We start from the raw sequence: 22417 nt of genomic DNA, 5'->3' as shown, positions 1-22417 counted from the left end.
AGACATGCCCACCAGTCATTAACTTGCCAAATGGCGATTGGGGGCAATAAAAAAAAAAAAAAAAGGCAATCAGTCCCCTTTTTACCACCTATGTGAACGAGGTCTAAGGCTCGATTGACATCTATGGATGCTGCTTTTGAGCATTTCTGCACTGCTTTTTTGCTGTGCTATCTGCGTTTTTACAGCGATTTGTGTATTTTTACATTCACTGTATATAGCTGGTTACTAAGGAGCGGGTGGGGAAGCCAGCCACAATGTCCTTAGCAACCGATGAGTCATCAGCTGTCAGTGGGCTTCCCCACTAACAGCTGAATATAAGAAAAAAAATGGATTTGGAGGGGACATCCCCGTACCAAAATGTAAAAAAAAAAAGGCGTGGGGTCCCCCCCAAAATCCATACCAGACCCTTTTCCGAGCATGCAGCCTGGCAAGTCAGGAAAGGGAGGGGACAAAAAAATAAACCAAGAGACGGTTTTTGACAAGTCCTTAAATAAAAAAATGGCCCCAAGTCATCTTCTCCCTTGCCAATGTCTTCTTCCTCGCCGCCGGTTACCCGCTAAAAACAGAAAAGGCTACTCTTGTCCTGAGGCTGTCTTCCTCCGTTGTGATGTCCCCCGCTGTCTGACATCTCTTATATAGCCATGGGGCATGGCCATCCGATGACATCACCTGGAGAGCCCGCCCCTTGTGACGACTGGGTGACAGCCTCAGTACAAGAGCGGCCTTTTTTGTTTTTAGTGGGTAACCAGCGGCGAGGAAGAAGACAGCGGCGTGGAAGAAGACAGCACAAGAAGAAGACGGCACCGGGAGAAGACAGCTCGAGGAAAAGACAGCTCAGAGCTATTTTTTTAATAAAGGACTTGTCCAAAAACCGGCTCTTGTTTTTTTTAAGTCACTGCTTTTTGTGGTGAATGGGTAGGGGTAAGATGTACCCGATACCCATTCACATAGGGGGGGGCGGGATCTGGGGGCCCCCTTGTTAAAGGGGGCTTCCAGATTCGGATAAGCCCCCCACCCGTAGACTCTGACTACCACCAGCCAGGGTTGTTGGGAAGAGGCCCTTGTCCCCATCAACATGGGGGCAAGGGGCATTGGGGTGGGGGGCGCAGAGCCATTACTGGTTCTAACTACCTGTAAGTTATCCTGAAGCTTTGGCTTCAAGATTTCCTGAGTTACAGGTCAGTAGCAAGTTAAAAGAATTCCTGCCTCCAATTGTTTCAAGTCTGTTCCAGGACTCTGAAGTATTCAAGCTCGACCCTGCAAGGTCACTGCTTAACCACTTGCCGACCAGCCGCCGTCATACTGCGGCAGGTCGGCACAATCCCGCGAACCGTCGTAGCAGTACGTCAGCTTCTTTAAGCAGGATAGCATGCGCCGCGTACCCGCTGCATTGCGGGGGTGCCGATGCTCGTGGCCGGCGGTCGCAATGACCACCGGCCGCACGCTATTGCGGGCACGGGAGGCAGAACAGGGACGTGTGTGTGTAAACACACAAATCCCTGTTCTTTAAGCTGAGAGGCAGATCGTGAGTTCCTAATAGCTAGGAAACACAATCTGTCATCTCCTATAGTCAGTCCCCTCCCCCCCACAGTTAGAACACATAGTCAGGGAACACAGTTAACCTCCTTGATCGCCCCCTAGTGTTAACCCCTTCCCTGCCAGTGACATTTATACAGTAATCAGTGCATTTTTATAGCACTGATCACTGTATAAATGTCAATGATTTAAAAAATGTCTCAAAAGTGTCCGATGTGTCTGCCATAATGTCGCAGTCCCGATAAAAAAAAAAAAAAAAAAAGAAATCGCAGATCACCGCCATTATTAGTAAAAAAAAAATTAAATAATAAAAATGCCATAAATCTATCCCCTATTTAGTAGACGCTATAACTTTTGCGCAAACCAATCAATATACGCTTATTGCGATTTTTGTTACCAAAAATATGTAGAAGAATACGTATCGGCCTCAACTGAGGAAAAAATTTGCTTTTTTTAAAAAAATGGTGATATTTATTATAGAAAAAAGTACAAAATATTGTTTTTTTTTTCAAAATTGTCACTCTTTTTTTTGTTTATAGCGCAAAGAATAAAAATCGCACAGATGATCAAATACCACAAAAAGAAAGCTCTATTTGTGGGAAAAAAAGGACATCAATTTTGTTTGAGTACAACGTCACACAACCGCGCAATTGTCAGTTAAAGAGGAAAAATGGCCTGGTCATTGAGCAGCCAAATCTTCTGGGGCTGAAGTGGTTAAAGTGACACCAAACAATATCCTTATTCTAATAATGCACATCCACTTCTTAATGCCCTTGTAATGCGTTTTTCATGACATTGTGTTTTTTTACTGTTTTTCAGCTTCTTTGTAATGTCCTTCATGAGCTCCTGAACCTCTTCTTTTCATCCCTCACTTCCTTTTGTTTGAAAGGAGCAGTGCACTGCTCTATGCACACTACAAATCTCAGTCCATAGTCCATATTGGGAGCAGGAGAGGGTGGCAACGTTTCCACAAACAGTAGGACCGTGGAGAGTGACACATAGCCACAGTCTAACAGGAAGTCAGATCACAGCAGAAAAAAAAAGGAATTTGGAGATATAGGAGGGTTAGGAGCAAGTAAAAAAAGCAATCACATTTGAACTATTGACGTTGTATAGCAAAGGAGCTGTGAAGTACTTCCTGCTTTCTTTCCCATATTCCTTTTAAAAAAAATGACTGAACAGGAGGATGTGCATTTATTATGGCCAACTGTTCTTTTTCAGTGTTTAACCAGTTCCCGACTACGCTTTAGCGGAACGACGGCTACAGTGCGGTTGCACATTGCTGGGAGGGCATCAAAGGACATCCTCCCATGATCACGCTTCCTGTGCGCTTGCTGTGGCTCTGTGATTGCTGTATCCTCAGGACACAGCTGATCACAGATCGGGGTAAAGAGCCAATCACCGCGGCTCTTTACTAGGTGTTCAGCTGTGTCCAATCACAGCTGATCACGATGTAAACATAACAGCATGAGGAAAGGAGAGTTGGTAACCAGCTTGTGTCTACACTGATAATCAGTGCAATCCCAACAGTGCTGCCTATCATCGCAGTCGCATTACTGCTGCCTCATCAGTGAAGGAAAAAAAAAAATTACCAGTTTGCAAAATTTTATAATAAACTATGAAAAACTTTTTTTCCTCCAAATTTTTGGTCTTTTTTCATTTATTTAGAAAAAAATTAAAAACCCAGTGGAGATTACCACCAAAAGAAAGCTCTATTTGTGTGAAGCAAATGATAAAAATTGTATTTGGGTACAGTGTTGCATGACCGTGCAATTCAAAAGTACGACAGTGCTGAAAGCTGAAAATTGGCCTGGGCAGGAGGGGGGTAAAAGTGCCCAGTAGGCAAGTGATTAAAATGTTATCTATAATCACATTGTAAAATCATAGAGTCATTTCCACATTGTATTTTATTTATTTCTAGCCTACTCCTATTAATCTGAAGAATCTTGAAGTTTTTAAACTTACGTTGTGAAGATCCCCACACATTTACTTCATATAATTCTGTGACATGTAGTCAGTATGCCCTGTAGGTAAGCACTGCTGTGTCACAAATTTCACAGAGCCTGCCTTCTGAACTGCAGAGGTGCTGAGAGGAGGAGTTTCAGGAGGCGGAGTCGGTACAGGGATCACTGCTTGCAGGCAGCAAGGTACCATTGGATATGTAGTCTTTGTAAATTGAAAGTAAACAGCAGAGAAGCTGCAAAGGATGCAGGGAATCCAGAAAGTTGTGGAAAGATGACCAGGAGACAGGCAGAACTCACAACAGGACAGTTTTCAAGTAAGCTTATGTTGGTTTGTCAAATATAACCATTGTCTATTATTACAACACTAATGTTATAGGTCAATGTTATATAAATGTACGCTGTGACCATAGGACTCCTTTAAATAAAGCAATATAACCAGATCCTTTATGTTAAGGTGGCTTTAAAGAAAACAAACAGCCCTTTACGGGGACTGCATGAAGAACAGTAGAGCTATTTTTAAAACAGAATGTAAGAAATGTTGCAATATTTGAATTCCTTTTTGGGTGGATGAGCCTTATGCCACGTACACACGACTGGACTTTCCGGCAGAAAAGGTCCGACGTAATCATTCCATCGGACATTCCGATCGTGTGTATGCTTCATCAGACTTTCTTTCGAAAATTCTGACGGACCTAAAAATAGAACGTATTTCAAATCTTTCTGATGGAATCAGTTCCTTTGGGAAAATCGCTCGTCTGCTGTTCTGACGGACCAAAATCGAAGCAAGGGCAGCTATTGGCTATTGGCTACTGGCTATTGAACTTCCTTTTTCTAGTCTCGTCCTACATTATCGTGTTCTGAACGATCAGACTTTGGTGTGATCGTGTGTAGGCAAGTCTGTTTCAGAGCAACTCCGTTGAAAAAACCGACAGAGTTTATTCTGACGGAAAGTCTGGTCGTGTGCACGTGGCATTGGGCTGCGTGCTCACAGCAGGGGGTCCGGTGCGTGCCTGTTCACCGTTTCAGGTCTGATTCCGATCTGAATTTTTGGCTGAATTCGGACCTGAAACAGACCAGAAGACGCACAGGAATCTTCTACAAACCGCTCCACAGCCATCCCAGAGATGTGTGAACCGGCTCCATTGAGATCCAGTTACAGGCTCCTGACATGCGAATTGGATGCGGAGTAATCCACATCCAATTTGCAATGGTGTGAACCCAGCCTTGGGGGATCATTCAGATGAGCGCCCAGTGCCTGTCTGTCCGGATACTTGCACCATCCCTGCGTACATGTAAAACTCAGCTGTGCAGGCGAGTCCATACAACGGAAACATATTTATTCATTTTATATGGGCTGCCTGCATGCACCCGAGCGCTAGTACAAAAAGTAAACAAATGATTTTGAGCTCTGCACCATGTGAAATGAGCCCTACGTAGCTCAGCAAAAAAAAAAAAAAAGCCTAATGTAAGCAATGTGTGGGAAAAGAAAAAAGCCAACCACACGAGAAAGAATTCAAACTTCTAGGGGTGTTCTGGTCACAAATAGTATACAGAATGCCTCAAAATTTCCTATACCGCATTACATTTGAATTGAAAAAACAGATTACAGTTAATTACTTTTTAGCCAAGTATACCTGTTGCAAGTGATCTTAGCTGCTGCCATCAGAGAAGAATAGTCTTTGCATATTTCTCTTGTGGGAACACCCACCTTATCTTTCATATCTTATAAAAAAAAAAAAAAAAAAAAAAAAAAAAAAATCTGCTTCTGCAGAGAACCATGGAAAAACCAATGCCAGTGGAAGTAGTAACATTTAGGTCAAGACACAGTCATGTATACAGACCCCCTCCCCCAATGCTTGGCCATATGGCCTGTACAGTTTAATAACCTAATCTGTGCCGTCCAACTGCAGCCAGACCTAAGTTAACGCAAAGCTTTATACAGTATATGTAAGTAACTGTTTTGTAAGGTTATAAATGCTTATCATGATCTTTATTTTGCATAAATATACTACTGCTTGAAGGTGTCAATGTGTGATGATAATGTGATTGTCAGCATGAAGTCAGAGACAAAGCCAGGCAACTAGCATTCTTAGGAGATTCAAGCTGCCACCTTGTGTAGTGCTAATGCAAGTCTAATTTTATGATAGATTTGAGCTGTCATTCCTGACCTATTTTTGGAAATACCTGATGCGAGGTTATTATGCAAAGTAAAAATTCCTTTCATGATAAATGCATCAGGTGAACTTGTTGCATTTTATTTATTACAGATAAATACAACAATTTAAATTGTTTTGTAAAATCTACATAAAAACAGGACGCAATGATTTACAAGTCTCGTAAGCCCATATTTCGTTCACAATAGAAAATTAAAAAAAAAAAAAAAACATTAAATGTTTAAACTGAAAAAAAAAAAATAATAATGTGATTTTGAATTTGCTGGCAGCAACAGGTCTTTAAAAAGGTGGGACAGGGCAACAAAAAGCAGGCAAAAATTGTATTAGTACAGTACTAACAAGGAAGAGCTGGAAGAACATTATTTTGCAACTAATTAGGTTAATTGGCAACAGGTCAGTAACATGATTGGGTAAAAGAAAAAAAAAAAAAAGGAGCATTTTCTGCCCCATACACACGATCAGAAATTCCGCCAGCAAAAGTCGGATGGGAGCTTTTGGTCAGAAATTCCGACCGTGTGTATGCTCCATCGTACTTTTGCTGGCGGAATACCAGCCAGCAAAAGATTGAGAGCAGGTTCTCTATTTTCCCGTCGGAAAAAGTTCCTATCGGAAATTACGTTTGTCTGTATGCAATTTTGACGCGTAAAAAACGACGCATGCTCGGAAACAATTCGACACATGCTCGGAAGCATTGAACTTCATTTTCTCGGCTCGTCGTAGGGTTGTACATTACCGCCTTCTTGGCGGTAGAAAGTTCAGAGAACTTTTGTGTGACCGTCTGTATGCAAGGCAAGCTTGAGCAGAATTCCGTCAGAAAAACCATCCAAGTTTTTTCTGACGGAAATTCCAATCATGTGTACAGGGCATTAGAGTGCGTCTTAGAAGTAAAGATGGGAAGAGGTTTGCCAATCTGCGTCTAAAAATTGTCTATTTCAGAATAATAAGTGCTCCTGTGATCCATAGGAAAAGTAGAGCCAAAATAGCTTTGGCCATACTTCCTTAAATATATCATCTACAGTGGATATCATCAAAAGATTCCAAGAATTTGGAGAAATCTGTGCGCAAGGAATAATGCCGAAAATCAATATTGGATGCCCTAAACTACGGGCTCAGGAATACTTCCACAAATCATTGACTGTGAACACAGTTTGATGTGCCATCCAAAAATGCACGTAATCTTAAAGCGGAGTTTCGCCGAAAAAAATAAATAAATAAATGTCAGCAGCTACAAATACGGCAGCTGCTGACTTTTAAAACAAGGAAACTTATCTGTCCAGGGCTCCCGCGATGTCCTCACCCGAAGCCGAGCTGTCCCTCAGCTCTCGGGTGGAGGCGCCAGCATCTTCAGTAAGGGAATCAGGAAGTGAAGCCTGGTTCCCTACTGCGCATGCACGAGTCACGCTATGCGTTCTGAGTGGTACCTGATGTCTTCTGGGACCTGTGTGTCTCCCAGAAGACAGCGGGGGGGGACGGAGGAGGGGCCAGATGTGGCATAGATCACCGCGGATACTGCGGCGATCTTTCGCCGGAAGTGGGAGCAAATACCTGTATTAGACAGGTATCTGCTGCCCCTCACCCCTGAAAGGTGCCAAATGCGACACCGGAGGGGGGAGGAATCCGGACAGCGGAAGTTCCTTTTTTGGGTAGGACTCCGCTTTAAGCAAAGTTACAAGTAATATGCAAAGAAGCAGCCATATCTGAACATGATCCAGAAATGCCATCGTCAGGCAAAACCTCATTTAAAATAGTCTGTTGCAAAGTGGAAAACTGTCGTGTGGTCAGATGAATTGAAATCGGACATTCTTTTTGGCAATCATGGGTGCCGCATCCTCCAGACTAAAGAGGAGAGGGACCTTCCAACTTGTTATTGGGTCTCAGTTCTAAAGTCTGCATCTCGGGTGGTGGGGTGGGGGTGCATTAGTGCGTATAGACTTGGCAGCTTGCACATCTGGAGAGGCACCATCAATCTTAACAGCTATAACCAGGTTTTAGAGCAGCATATGCTTCCATTCAGATGGTGTCTTTTTAAGGGAAGGCCGTGCATACTATATATCCAGAGGAGGACCAGGGCTTGACAAATTTGCCTTGATGTGCACTCCCAGTCCACTCACCTGCAGTAAGAAAAGGGTGACAGATAAAGCCTGCAACAGCAAACTCAGCACCCAGCTGTCAAACTGGTAAGGAGATGTCAGAGGTGGGCGGGCAATGACAGCAAGCAAGGGAAGCCCTCAGCTGTGCTCATCACAGCCCCGCCCACCAGAAGATGCCAGTTCCCACAAAGGAATGTGCATTTTGCTCCAACAGGCTGCAAAGCCACAGCCTCAATTACCGGCCAGCCGGACCTCGTAGTCTGCGTTCTTGCGGGGGAGCCACATCGACGCCTGGGATTGTTGAGCCCTAAACAGGCATTGCTAAACTGCATCTATAGCAACAGCATGGCTTTGTAGTAAAAGTCCATGTGGCTAACCAGCTTGCCTGCAGTCCAGACTTTTGATCAATTGAAAATATTTGGCACATATTGAAACATAAAATACGACAAAGACGACCCAGGACGGTTGAGCAGTTAAAATCCTATATCAGACAAGAATGGGACAACACTCCTCTCCTAAAACTCCAGCAACTGGTCTCCTCAGTTCCCAGATGTTTACAGTGTTATTAAAAGAAGAGGGGATGCTACATTGTGGTAAACAGGGCCCTGTCCCAACTTTTGAGATGTGTTGCTGCAATCAATTTCAAAATGACCTTACCTTATCTATTTTCTAATGTGATCAAAATATGGGTTTATGAGATTTCCAAATCATTGCATTCTGTTTTTTATGTAGATTTTACGCAGTGTTTTAACTTTTTTGGAATATGGGAGGAAACCCATGCAAGCACAAGAAGATGCAGGTAGGACCCTAGTGCTGCAAGGCAGAAGTGCTATCATTTCTGATAAAATATACTATAGATTCTGCATATGACTAAAAGTAGTTTATTTTCCATGCCTGTCTTGTAGTGACATAATGATCAGTAAGTGGAACCACAGTGCAGACCAAGGGACCAGTTAAGGAAAGGTACCGGATACTGTTGAGTCTGCCAGCAACTTTTCTCTGCAACACAGCAAAGATTTGAGGAATAGGTGGTGGGACAGGTAAGTATAAAGGCTATTCTTCTGAGTCTAACCCAGTGGTCATCAACCCTGTCCTCAGGGCCCACTAACAGGCCAGGTTTGCAAGAAAACTGAAATAAATCACATGTGATATCATTTGCTGCTCAGTGATTGCAGTATTCTAGTCTGCATCCCCAAGGTAATACATACAACCTGGCCTGTTAGTGGGCCCTGAGGACTGGGTTGATGACCACTGGTCTAACCCATTGACCTGAGCATTAGCACGACTTCCCCAGCATGGACATTACTAGACCAGGTAAGCCCTTCTTCTGTTAAGTTCCCCAGATCTAACAAGCGCCATCTAGCATACAGGTACTGCTAGGTAGAGAGATCTCCTTCCTGACAGGGTCTGCATAGTCCTGATGCCTTTGTCATTCAGCAGTACCAGAGCCTGCAGGGCAGGACAAAGAGCCTTTCTGCTCTCAGGTAAAAAATCCATTGACCGCGCCAATATCATGAAGCACTACACTACTAGTATCAATGTAACGAGGGTATTACACCACTGAAAACCAATTCAATGTAGGTACTATAACCACCAATACCAATGAAAGGGGAAGCTATTCCATGTATTTCTTGTAATAATGTGAAATTTTCTATTTCCTTGCCTGTGGCTACTTTACATTAACCACTTCAGCCCCGGAAGGATTTGCCACTTTAATGAACAGGCCATTTTTTGCGATACGGCACTGCAATGCTTTAACTGACAATTGCGCAGTCATGCAAAGTTGTACCCAAACAAAATTGACGTCCTTTTTTTTCCACAAATAGAGCTTTCTTTTGGTGGTATTTGATCACCTCTGCAGTTTTTATTTTTTGTGCTATAAACAAAGAGCGACAATTTTGAAAAAACAAAAAAATATTTTTTTTACTTTTTGCTATAATACATATCCAAAAAAAACCCCAAAAATAATTTATTCATCAGTTTAGGCCAATATACATTCTTCTACATATTTTTGGTAAAAAAAAAAAAAAAAAAAAATCGCAGTAGGAGTATATTGATTGGTTTATCACGTCTACAAACTATGGGATAGATTTAGGGACTTTATTTTTATTTTTTTACTGGTAATGGCAGCGATCTGCGATTTTTAGCGGGACTGCGACATCGCGGTGGACAAATCTGACCCCAAAAGACACTTTTTGGGGACCAGTGACATTACTACATTGATCAGTGCTATAAAAATGCACTGATCGATGTAAAAATGACACTAGCAGGGAAGGGGTTAACAGTAGGGGGCGATCAAGGGGTTAAATGTGTTCCCTCAGTGTGTTCTAACTGTAGGAGGGATGGGCCGGCAGGGACATGACAGAGATCACTGTTCCCGATCACTGGAAACAGAAGATCTGACATGTCTTCTGTCAGAATGGGGATCTGCCTTGTTTACAAAGGCAGATCCCCATTTTGCCTCTGTACAACGCGATCACGGATCGCTTGTGGACAACAAGCCACCATACAGCTATGGTGATTTGCACAGGAGAGCCGACCTGCCGCCGTATAACAACAGTGGCTGGTCGGCAAGCGGTTAATCTAGCATGCTAGTAACACTGCAAAAAATCCGGTTGAGCCACTGTATAGCATTTGAAAATTTACAACTTGCATTTATATCATATTTTTTCAGTGAGCAACAACTGTTGTGATTTTTATTTGGTCTCTGGTGCACACTTAGCTGGGAGCATTACATTAACCACTCAGTACAGTGCATACCCCATACATAGTTCTGACCACTGCTCTCTATGTTAAATTGGGATTGAGGGATTGGTATGTGTATGGCAGGAATTGGTCTGTCAAATCCAAATGAAAACATGAACAAAAAACACCTGGTGCATAAAGCACCAACTCAACCAAATCAAATGAGTCCAAGGCTGCACATACAGGGACACCAGGTAAGGGAGCAAAGGCTCCCACCATGTAATGCCAAACAGCCAGTCAGTAATCGGTCGTTGGAAAGTTTAATATGATGCTCATCTGTATAGATAAAGCAGATATAAAGAGTTGTTAATATGGCAAGGTACTTATAGATTAAATCTGGCTAGTATCCAGTTACATCTCTCATGTTTGAAATCAAAAAAGTTTGCCTCATAGTTCCGCATACCTTAGTCTCCACAGTCCGCTCCAGTGCAACCTACTCCCAGTTGTGTGCTACAGGAAGGAGCAGATATACCCAGCTGGAGGGCTTGATCATTCAATTCCCAATTGAATAATATGGGACAGCTGATAAGGCAAGATGGAAATGCTGGTGCCTAAATCTGGCCATCCGGCGCCCATCATGGATCCCTCGACCTAAGGGCGTGTGATGCAGCCATGTCCCACCTAGAAAGAGGTGGGTCGGCAGAGCCACATCCCACGCCATCACGCCACCGACGGGTGTGCGCCCACCCTACCGTACTCCAGGGAGGATATATATTTTTTTACCAACATTTACCATGTCTGCCTGTCAAAAAATCCATGGAGGGGTTTTACCGTGCTTTATGCATCAGGCGTTTCTATTAATGCTATGCATTCCATAGTCTTGACTGTTGAAGTTTGTAAGCTATGCTGTACATTACATGATTTTGATCAACTCAACTCATCAACTGCTTTCTAGGACATCCAACTATTTTAAAGTTCTTCTCTAAGGTAGGTTTAGACAAAAGGTGTTACATAAGGTTATGTTCTGTGCTCAGAAAAACATATGTAATGTAAAAGATATTTTGCGTTGGGGTTTTGTACATCTATGAGACATTCTGAAAAAAGGAAATGCCCTGGAAGGCCACTTGTGACGAAACTGGTCGGGTGAAGATATCCCAACTTGTTCCCGATTGCTGCTGTTCATGTGTTTTGCCTGTATTTCTTTGGAAACATGTAAGTGCAATATTTCAGTTCAATAAATTATTTGTAGAAGGTTTTACACTATTGGAGCTCCTTCTCTCTTTATTGGGTAGACCACTAGAAAAACTTGGATGACCAGATTAGCAGGAGCTGTGTATGTGACGTATACCATCGACTTTTGTGATCCTTGGATTATAATCAGTGGTGGATTCACTAAGGCTTATGTGACCTTCCATAATTAGAGGGTCCATACTCTGCGGTAAGAGTACATTTTGACCTGAGTCGGTGGCTTTTCACATGGTGGAGGAAAATGTTTTTTTTTTCCTTTACTTTAGCCATTTATTAAGCCGTGTGTTTTTTGGACTTTGAAAACTTTACAATTTAGTTTTATTTGGAATTTACTTTTCCAAGTCTTGCCACAGATTCTCAATTGAATGGAGGTCTGGACTTGCCCATTCTTCTTTGCAAAATAGCTCAAGCTTTGTCAGATTGGATGGAGAGCGTCTGTGAACAGCAATGTTCATGTCCTGCCACAGATTCTCAATTGGATTTAGGTCTGGACTTTGGGCCATTCTAATACATGAATATGCTTTGATCCAAACCATTCCATTGTAGCTCTGGCTGTATGTTTAGGGTTCTTGTCCTGCTGGAAGGTAAACCTCCGGCCCAGTCTCAAGTCTTTTGCAGACCCTAATGCTGCGTACACACGATCGCACATTCCGACAACAAAATCCATGTTTTTTGTCCGACGGATGTTGGCTCAAACTTGTCTTGCATACACGGTCACACAAATCTTGTCAGAAATTCCGAACGTCAAGAACGCGGTGACGTACAACACGTACGATGAGCCGAGAAAAATGAAGTTCAATAGCCAGTGCGGCTCTTCTGCTCGATTCCGAGCATGCGTGGAACTTTGTGTGTCGGAACTGTGTACACACGATCGGAATTTACGACAACGGATTTTGTTGTTGGAAAATTTGAGAACCAGCTCTCAAATTTTGTGTGACGGAAATTCCGATGGAAAATTGTCCGATGGAGCCTACACACGAATTTCCGACAACAAGCTCCCATAGAACATTTTCCGTCGGAAAATCCTATCGTGTGTACGGGGAATTTCAGGTTTTCTTCTAAGATTGCCCTGTATTTAGCTCCATCCATCTTCCCATCACCAGCTTCCCTGTCCCTGCTGAAGAAAAGCATCCCCACAACATGATGCTACCACCACGTTTCACGGTGGGGATGGTGTGTTCAGGGTGATGTGCAGTGTTTCTACCACACATAATGTTTTGCTTTTAGGCCAAAAAGTACAATATTGGTCTCATCTGACCAGAGCACCTTCTTCCACATGTTTGCCATGTCCCCCACATGGCTTCTCGCAAACTGCAAAAGGGACTTTTTTTTTTTTTTTTTAATACAAACGATTTTTTTGGAGAATAAAGTGTCGTAACAATAAGCGTCATTTACAGAGAGTGAAACATAGAATATGTAAACAAGGTATATAAACAGTAGTAATGAGGTACTATTAGCAAAGTTAAGTGATACGCTTACTAACTGGGACCATTGTGATTCGCTTACAGCTAAATTGTCACATATAATGGTCTACATGGGGAGACCGCCTAGTGTGAGAAACGTTAAAGCTAACTAGGGGTTTAGTGGGCATCTCCCAGTGTTAATTTTGGCAGCAAATTTCGATTTAGTTTTAGTCTTAGGACTAAAATGGCATTTTAGTTTTAGTCCCATTTTAGTCTTCTGCAATTGTTAGTTTTAGTCGACCAAAATGTTCTACGTTATAGTCGACTAAAATCTCCAGTACATTTTAGTCGACAAACTCAGTCGTCTAAAATCTAATGGGTGTAAGGCGTTATTTAACATTTCTCTACAATTTCCAAACTCATTATATACTGCTGGAGTGAAAAATCTAATGTGTTATTATTTATGGTATTGAGTAGGGGTGCAACGGATCAAAAAACTCACGGTTCAGATCAGAGTCACGGATCGGATCATATTTCGGATTAGCAAAAAAAAAAAAAAAAATCTCCACGCTGTATTATCCACAATATCCCCCACTGCTGTAATATCCACGTCATCTCCCCCACTGTAATGGACATCTCCCCCACTCATGTCGAATTTTAAAAGCAGCGAACTTCAGATTAGCAAACCTGTGAGATGAGCAGGGCTGACGCTGCTTTTAAAATTCAAGATCTTAGTAGTCAGACGGAGTTGTAAGTCCTGTATTTCACTATATAAACTGACTTTACTGTTATAAATACGTGTAAAATGCAAAACTCCAGTGGGTGTAACAACATGTCCGCCTTCCCCCTTCTTAGTGTATCCTTACTGTGGACGAGTGTGGGGTGTAGCAAGATGGCGGCGACAGGACGTCACTTCCGTAGCAAACTGCAATGGGTCGCTGAATATGTCGTTACACCGGCTAGAGGGGTAATGACGTCAGCGCGCAGCTCACCGCCGCTGCTGGGTGTACCAAGATGGCCGCCGCTCCGGAGCTGGGCCGAAGCCGCGGCCTTTCCTAAGGCCGAGGCAGCGGTGCACTCTGCGGATCGCGTGGTGTGCCGATCCGAACAGGTTGACCCGTTCGGATCACGGATCGGTGACGATCCATTGCACCCCTAGTATTGAGGTATGAACATGCACTACAGACCAGTGTTAATTTTAAAGTCAAATTTAGTTTTAGTCTTTTGACTAAAATGGCATTTTAGTTTTAGTCCCATTTTAGTCTTTTGACTAAAATGCCATTTTAGTTTTAGTCATATTTTAGTCATCTCAGTTGTTTTAGTTGTATTTTAGTCGACTAAAATAGTATTCATTTAGTCGACTAAAATGTTTTAGTCGACGAAATTAACACTGGCATCTCCACGTTGCCGTGACACTTCTGCTACAGAAATAACAGATGAAATAAGAACAAACCATTAAAAAAAAAAAAAAAAAAAAAAAAAAAAAAAAAAAACCTCATAAACCAATAACCGAAATAAAAAAAGAAAGGAGGTTACGGGAAACCAGTCTGGAAAAGGCTGTCAACAATGCAGTTTGAGTAGGGGGTTATGCCTTGGTAGGGCTAAAGTGTTCTATGTGCGATCAGGAGGCCCAAGCCTTCCATTTCAACTCATAGATGTGCATGGTGTCCATGATAGTGTGAAAAACTTTCTCCATGAGCTGTATGGCCGCCATACGCTTAAGGACCTGATCCCATGGGACCCCTGGAGTACGCCAAAACAAAGAGATAGTCCAGTGGACCGCACTAAAGAGCGTGTGGTCTAGTTTTTGTTCAGGGGGGGAGGCTCCATGAATTTCTACGAAAAATAAGCACATCTGATGAGTCAAATTCGTCAATACTCCTGTAACCTTGGAGGCTACTTTTTGCCATAAGTCCCCCAGAGTTATACAACTCCAGAAAATATGCAAGTGAATCCCTTTCTCAGGACAACCTCTGAAGCAGTTTTTGGAAACAGTGGGGAAAAATTTGAGTAAATTAGAGGGGGTATAGTACCATCTCGTATGTAGTTTCACCACTGTCTCCTTCATTGCCACAGATTTTGTGCATTTATGCATATTGGATATCCTGTCGGACCATTCTTCCAGGAAAGCCAGGGAAGGCCGAGGCCGCCCAGGTAATTATATAATAGGGAGATTGTCCCCTTGTCTCTAGACGTGGGGACGCAGAGGTCTTCGTATGTTGTAACGGGGTTAGTTACATTCCTGGAGTAGTGAGAATTGAAGAAATGTCTGATTTGTAGATATTTGTAAAATTCTGTCTTGGGTAGAGAATGGGAAGTTTGTAGTGATAAGAAAGAGCAGATTACCCCCTCCTTCTGTGAAGAGTCTAGGGTAATAAGGTCTTTCGAGATCCATAGGGTGAAATCATGAGGGTTGCGGAATGCTGAATGGAATGTGAGGTCCTCAACATAGGATGCCAACCTGGTGCAGGGACTGTCCCACTACTGCGTTTAACGTGGAAATATCCTTGGGGCGAATTGATATAGCCCATAATAATCCGGGGAGAAAATATGGGGCTATTGAAATCTGCTCAAAGGGGATAGGGGACACCCCCCCCCACACACACACGGAGCCAGGGGATACCGTGGGGGGGGGGGGGGTGCCATTGAGCCAAATGTAATAGTCTGGCAGAGAGGTAGTATAGCCAGAGGTTCGGTAATCCCAGCCTGCCCATGGCTCTCAGTCTATATATCATTTTCCTGCTCAGGCGGGGTTTTTTTATTCTGCCAAACAAATTTGTTTACGTCTTATTGAATAAGGTCAATCGTCTGGCGTGACATAATTGGGGAGGGCTCTGAAAAAAAATAATAGTTTATGGAGAATAGACATTTTCACTGCCTGAGTTCTGCCTAAGAATGTGATATGGTATGGGCTTCATGTATGCAGCAGTACGAATAGATGCTGGCGGGTAATTGGTGATGTATAGTCTATGGAGCGTAGGGGCCAATTTAATGCCTAGATAGGGTAGCATCTGTCCATCCATGGAAAAGCCAAAATTGGATTGGATAGGGAAGGTTATGTTTTGGGGGAAGTTTAGTGGAAGGGCAGAGCATTTGGAAAGGTTAACCCCTGGTCCCGAAATATCTTGGAAGGTGCGTAGGGTGGAGTTAAGATTCGGCATTGAAACTATTGGATCAGTCAGGAACATAAGGACATCATCCGTGTATAAGCCAAGTTTGAACTCCTGGTCTCCCTTTGTATATCCCTTGATATCGGGGTCTAGGCTGATTGAGCGGGCAAGGGGCTCGATGGCAAGGGCAAATAAAAGTGGTGACAGGGGGCACCCTTGCCTTGTCCCTCTGCCTAATGTGAGGGATTTGGAGTTACACCCCGGAAGTCTAATCCGTGTGCGTATGTGATGGTAAAGTGCTTGGAATCCGTGGACAAAGTCCCCCAAAAAGCCAAAATTTCTCAAGGGTTAGTTCAAGGTATGACCATAATACGCTATCGAACGCCTTGTGGATATCAAGGCTCAGGTGAAGCACCCTGCGAGAATGTAGATCAGCGTCTTGTATGATGTTAAAAGCAAGTCTGATGTTGTCAGTGATTTGTCTGGTTGGGATAAATCCTGTTTGGTCTGGGGAGATTAAGGAAGTAATGATATTTGAGAGTCTGTCTGCTAAAATGTGTCCAAAGATCTTCAAATCGGTGTTGATGACCGAGAGTGGCCTATAGTTTTGGGGTAGGGAGTGGTCTTTCGGAATCAGAGACATGTTCATCAGAAGCACGTCGTCTGGGAAAGTGTTGCCCTTAAAAATATGGTTGAAGAGAGATTTTAGGTATGGGATTAAATTACCTTGGAATTTCTTATAATATGGGGCTGAGTATCCATCTGGGCCAGGGGTTTTGGAGGGTTTTAAAGATTTGATGACAATAATTAGTTTGGAGTCAGAGCAAGGAGCGTTCAGCTCCTGGAGGTGTACTTGTGTTAGGGCAGGAAGAGGTAAGTCATCGAGCCCAGTTTGCAGGGCGGGGTCAGGGGGGGAGGATGGAGGGGAGAGTAGTTCCGTGTAAAATTTAGAGAAAATCTGCAGTACCTCTGAAGGGTGAGAGACTAAGTTACCGCTGGGATTTCTTAGCTAAGTGTGGGGGGTTGGATGAATTACTGTGTAACAGGAATATGGCTCTCCCACCATCTCAGAGCTTTCTCTGTCTGTCTGGAAAGGATTTTATCAAGTTCCAGTCTGTTGGTATTAATTTGCTGTAGTAGATCAGGGGCGTGACTTTGGGGGTGTAGGTGGTATAACCAAGTTCTGCAGTGAGTCTGGGTATGTCTTCCAATCTCTGTTTTTTCCTATCTGCAGAGATTTGGATCAGGTGTCCTCTAATTACTACTGTATGGGCCACCCATAAGACTGTAGGAGAGATGGCATTTGTATTATTGGTGGCAAAATATTCTTCCATCTGTTTTGAAATTTGGGATGCCAGAATTGGGTCTGTGAGGAGGGACTCATTTAGCGTCCAGCCTGCAACGGAAGGCTTAAGGCCTATGTGGGAGATGTTTAGGGAGACTACCTGGTGGTCTGATCACGGGCAAGAATGAATAGCTGCAGTGGTAGAGTTTGCGAGGAGTATAGGGGTACAAAACAGATAATCCAATCTGGAATAGCTGTCATGGGGGTGGGAATAAAATGTATACTCTCGGGCACCCACATTATGCGCCCTCAAGGAGTCCACCAAATTGTGTGAGTGCAGCAGCGTTTTCAGGGTTTTGGGGAAGGCGTTAATGGCACTTCCAGCCCTGCTACTATCCAGAGCTGAGTGTGCCACCAAGTTAAAGTCTCCCCCAAGCAGTAAATGTGGGGAGTTATATTTAATCAAGATCTGGAAAAAAAGCTTTAAAAAAAGGTTGCCTGAGAATCATTAGGGGCGTACACGTTAGCTATTGTCGTACACGTTAGCTATTGTAACCTTCTTCCCTTGCAAAGAACCTTGAAGAACGATAAACCTACTAGCTGGATCTTTGTAAGTGCTCACAACATAAAACAATATGTTATTTTTAACAAATATCGCCACTCCTCGGGACCTGGACCCCAACGTAGTATAGTGCCCTAGGCCGTATGATCTGTCAAAGTATGTGGGGTGATTGGCTTCAGGGAAATGGGTCTCCTGTAAGAGTATGATGTCTGCCTGTAGGCGTTTAGAGGTTCTAAAAAGCTTTTTTCCTCTTTTGGGGGGAATTAAAGCCCCTGACATTGTGGGAAATTATTTTATTACCCATTTTGAATGAGGGTGGCCAAATAAGCATGGGTGATTAGGGGAGGGTCCCAAGGAGCAGGCAATCATTACCCCCACCCAGATGGGGTGAGAGCGTCTAGGTTATGTGGGGTTATAGTACCCAAATTAGAGCCACAGCTAGGATGAACCATAAGGGCAATAATAGCTAATTCTGCATAATTAGTGCAATCAAAAAATTAGTGCAATAAAAAAAAAAAAAAAAAAGTCCCGTAACCAAAAAAAGATTGAAAAATAAAACAAAATGAAACAAGTATAAACCATTGGGGTTGGGAGGGGATCGACCTTCCCGACAGTAGGATAATGCAATAACCTGTCAGAAGTAAAACTACCTGAACAATAGGACAATAGTGTCCAACACTCTAGACAACCTGTTGGGAAACAAAAAATAAAAACCCAAAAGTACTGTTCTGGAAAAGAGAGCGAAAGTGTCTTCCAACTTCTTTTCTTCTTCCTGTGGGTTTTAGCAAGAGTGGGGGACAACCAAATAGGTGCTACTGTGCGCCTGCACAGCGGGGAGCAGTCAGGTTGAAAAATGGTGCAGTGAGGAGTAAACAAACTGCATGGGGGGGGGGGGGGGGGGGGCTCAGATAATGAAGAGAGCCAGTCAAATGTCACCACCCCCATATGTGTCAAAGGTGAAGTCCCAAGTCATGAAGGGATAAAAGGGTGTAGGATCCGGAGTAAGAAGAAAGCGGTGATAGATCAGTTCATGCGGCCCCTGAGATACTGCCTCTGTCTTCTGCGGCGAAGGGGTTGCCCAGATGGCTGAGGGGCAGGGGGTGGAGGGCATCCTAGGAAGATCTTCTTTAGCCAATAGGCCCAGCTTGACCAGGAGCTCCTTCCCTTCTTGGATGGTGACCACAGTGTATGTAGTTCCATTATGTGGGACTTGGAGTTTAAAGGGGAATCCCCACCTATAACGGATTCTTGCCTCTTTGGAGTGTCGTGGTGATCTCCTTTAGCTTGCGGCGTTTATCCAGAGTGGCCGGGGATATGTCAGGGAAAATTTGAATGCTGATATTGTCCAGCAAAATGTTGGGGGTATTGCTGGAAGCCCTAAGGATCTCCTCCTTCACTAGGTAATACTTAAGGCATAAAATAATATCCGTGGTTGGCTTGTTATCAGGTGGTTTGGGGCGAAGGGCTCTGTGAATCCTGTAGCATGCAAAAGCAGCCAGCAGGGACTGGAACAACTTGTGAATGGCCGGGTTTAAATCAGTGACCACGTCAGGGACCCCTCTAATCCTCAAATTGTTCCATCTGTTTCTGTTGTCCAGGTCCTCCAAGTGGGCCTGGAGCTGGGAGACAGATTCTGTAAGGGATTTGTGATCGCTGCGGAGGTCAGTGTATGCAAGTTGCACATCTTGTTTTGTCTTTAAGAGATCAGTTCTGCCTCCCAGAACTGCTATCTCTTGCTGCAGAGTGTTAGTGGATTTGTGGAGTTCAGTCTGGAATTTCTCTGCAATCTTGGTGTACATGGCAGCTAGGCTATCATCTAAGTCTGCCTTGGTGAGCTGCAGAGTGTACTCATCGTCTCCAGATGAGTGCACCGGAGGGGCCGCTGGGCTGTATGCAGGGGCAGAAGCGTGCTGTGGCTCGGTGCCATCTTGAGGCTTTCCTGATATCTCACAGACCCTGAGGAGAGGACCTTTGTGCTGGTTTTCCGCGACGAGACCTGCAGGACGGCATGCACCGCTCGTTCACCCGGGGGTGCAGGTAGTTTAAAAGTCACTTTGGGAAGTTATCTGGCAGCAGGGAAGGCGCTGAAGTCCCTGCTGTCCTCGGAGCTCCGCTCAGATGCGACCTTCCAGTTTCGCGTCGCGCCCCCTCCCAAATGGGACTTCTTATAGCTTTCTTTCAACAATGGCACTTTCTTCTTGCCACCCTTCCATAAAGGCTAGGTTTGTGGAGTGCACGAGTAATGGTTGTCCTGTGAAAAGATTTTGCCACCTGAGCTGTGGATCTCTGCAGCTCCTTCAGAGTTACCATGGGCCTCTTGGCTGCTTCTCTGATTAATGCTCTCCTTGCTCAGCCTGACAGTTTAGGTAGACGGCCTTGTCTTGGTAGGTTTGCAGTTGTGCAATACGCTTTCCATTTTTGGATGGTGGATTGAACAGTGCTCTGTGAGATGTTCAAAGCTTGGGATTTTTTTCATAACCTAATCCTGCTTTAAACGTCTCCACAACTTTATCCCTGACCTGTCTGGTATGTTCCTTGGCATTCGTGATGTTGTTTGCTCATTAAGGTTCTCTAACAAACCTCTAAGGGCTTCACAGAACTTTATACTGAGATTAAAATTACACACAGGTGAACTCTATTTACTAATTAGGTGACTTCTGAAGGCAATTGGTTCCACTAGATTTTAATTAGGGGTATCAGAGTAAAGGGGGGCTGAATACAAATGCACGCCACACTCTTCAGATATACATTTGTAAAAAATGTTTAACTATTATCATTTTCTTTCCACTTCACAATTATGTGCAACTTTGTGTTGGTCGATCACATAAAATCCATTTACGTTTTTAGTTGTAACATGACAAAATGTGGAACATTTCAAGGGGTATGAATACTTTTTCAAGGCACTGTATAGAGAAGATGAAAAAGGACACCGTTTTTTGAATGGAAGCCGTGCCTGCCAAGTAGACCCTGACAACATCTAAGCAGTATAGGAAAATCTCCTTGGTGTGTTTTGAAACCAGACATATGAAAGAAAGGACAATACTTTTGTTGAATTGAAAGGAAAAAAAAAAAAAAAGAAAAAGAAAAAGAAAAAGAAAAAACACTAGCCCATGCCTAACACATGTAATAGCTACTAGGAAGGCAACCTTACAAGTCAGGTCTCCCAAAGAAATATCTCTGATCAACTCAAAGGGGAGGGGGGGCTCTGGAGTATAGAGATCACCAGATTCAAATCTGAAGGTGACACAGGAGGTCTAATAGGGAAGTTAGTTTGAGCACCTCCCTAAATACAAACTTGATTAACCGCTTCTTGCTGACCACACACACATATGCAGCCTCACAGAAGTGGCCTTTTTTCCGTGGGACCACATATATGCGTATCTCCCTTTGTGCTGGGAGTGCGCCGCAGAGTGTGCTCCCAGCACAGAGACCGGGCTCTCACACCAACCATCGGGACCCAGGACTTTCTGTTCCAAGTCACCTGATCTCTGTGATAGCCTCTGATTTACTATCAGCACTCAGTCATGGTGAGCCCGCCCGTGTTTACTGAATGAAGAGAAAGATATGTTGTATCTTCCTATTTTTGCAGTAGAGGAAAATGTAAACAAATCAAAGTGTGTAGAAAAAAAAAAAAAAAAAAAAGAAATATAAAGAATAAAAAAAAAAAATAAAAAAAAAAACAAGATTTGCCAGGGTTAGTGTTGGGGCCAAAGGTCACAGTCAACATTTTGGGTAGCATTTAAAAGTAAATATTTTTTTAAAAATTAGTGTCTGCGTTAGTGTGTTTTAGGCAGGATAAAAAAAAAAGCAAAATGCACACCATTGTTTCTGGGCTGTACTACGGGTAAAAAACGACACACACATTACTGCAAGAGTTAGGAGCAGAAGAATTTATTTTGGGCTGTTCTTTGGTGGTAAACAATAAAAGCAAGACTTTTTTTACCATTTTGGGCCACTTTTCCTTTGATAAAAACAAACAAAAAAACAAAAAACAAACATGAGCTATCCATTACCATTTACGACCAAAAGAAAGCCCAATTTGTCCTGATATAAGCCACCTGGATACAATTTTTGTTTTACTCTTAGGCATTAAGGTATTAAGGACAGTAAGGCAAGAGGCTGACGGGTTTACTTTAAAGGTGGTTAGTGTTTGTCAGATTCAAGGGAAATTCATACTGAGCGTTAGATTTGCATGGGGAGCCCTTTGTATAGGTCACTGCTGTCCGCTTGGAGCTCAGCTAGTGCTCTCCCACCACTGAAAGCAATACTGGTAGGTTTTTCCTAGAAGGAGGAAAACAATTTCATCTCCAATCCTACTACAGCTGTCTTTATCACTTAAAAAGAAAAAAAAAAAAAAAAA

The 22417-nt window shown here is 43.3% G+C and overlaps 1 protein-coding gene across 1 annotated transcript in view; it reads right to left on the bottom strand.

The window, feature by feature from the left end:
• The window catches only part of STOML3 (stomatin like 3), a 73127-nt gene extending 67958 nt beyond the window's left edge, over positions 1–5169 (bottom strand). The window contains exon 1 of the mRNA XM_073613281.1: positions 5135–5169. The gene's annotated coding sequence lies outside the window, so the exon portion shown is untranslated. The remainder of the gene's footprint in view (positions 1–5134) is intronic.
• Between the last annotated feature and the right edge of the window lie 17248 nt (positions 5170–22417).

This window comes from Aquarana catesbeiana, linkage group LG02 (assembly GCF_042186555.1).
Source record: "Aquarana catesbeiana isolate 2022-GZ linkage group LG02, ASM4218655v1, whole genome shotgun sequence".
NCBI classification, from domain to species: Eukaryota; Metazoa; Chordata; class Amphibia; order Anura; family Ranidae; genus Aquarana; species Aquarana catesbeiana.
This window is presented reverse-complemented; position numbering and strand designations above follow the sequence as displayed.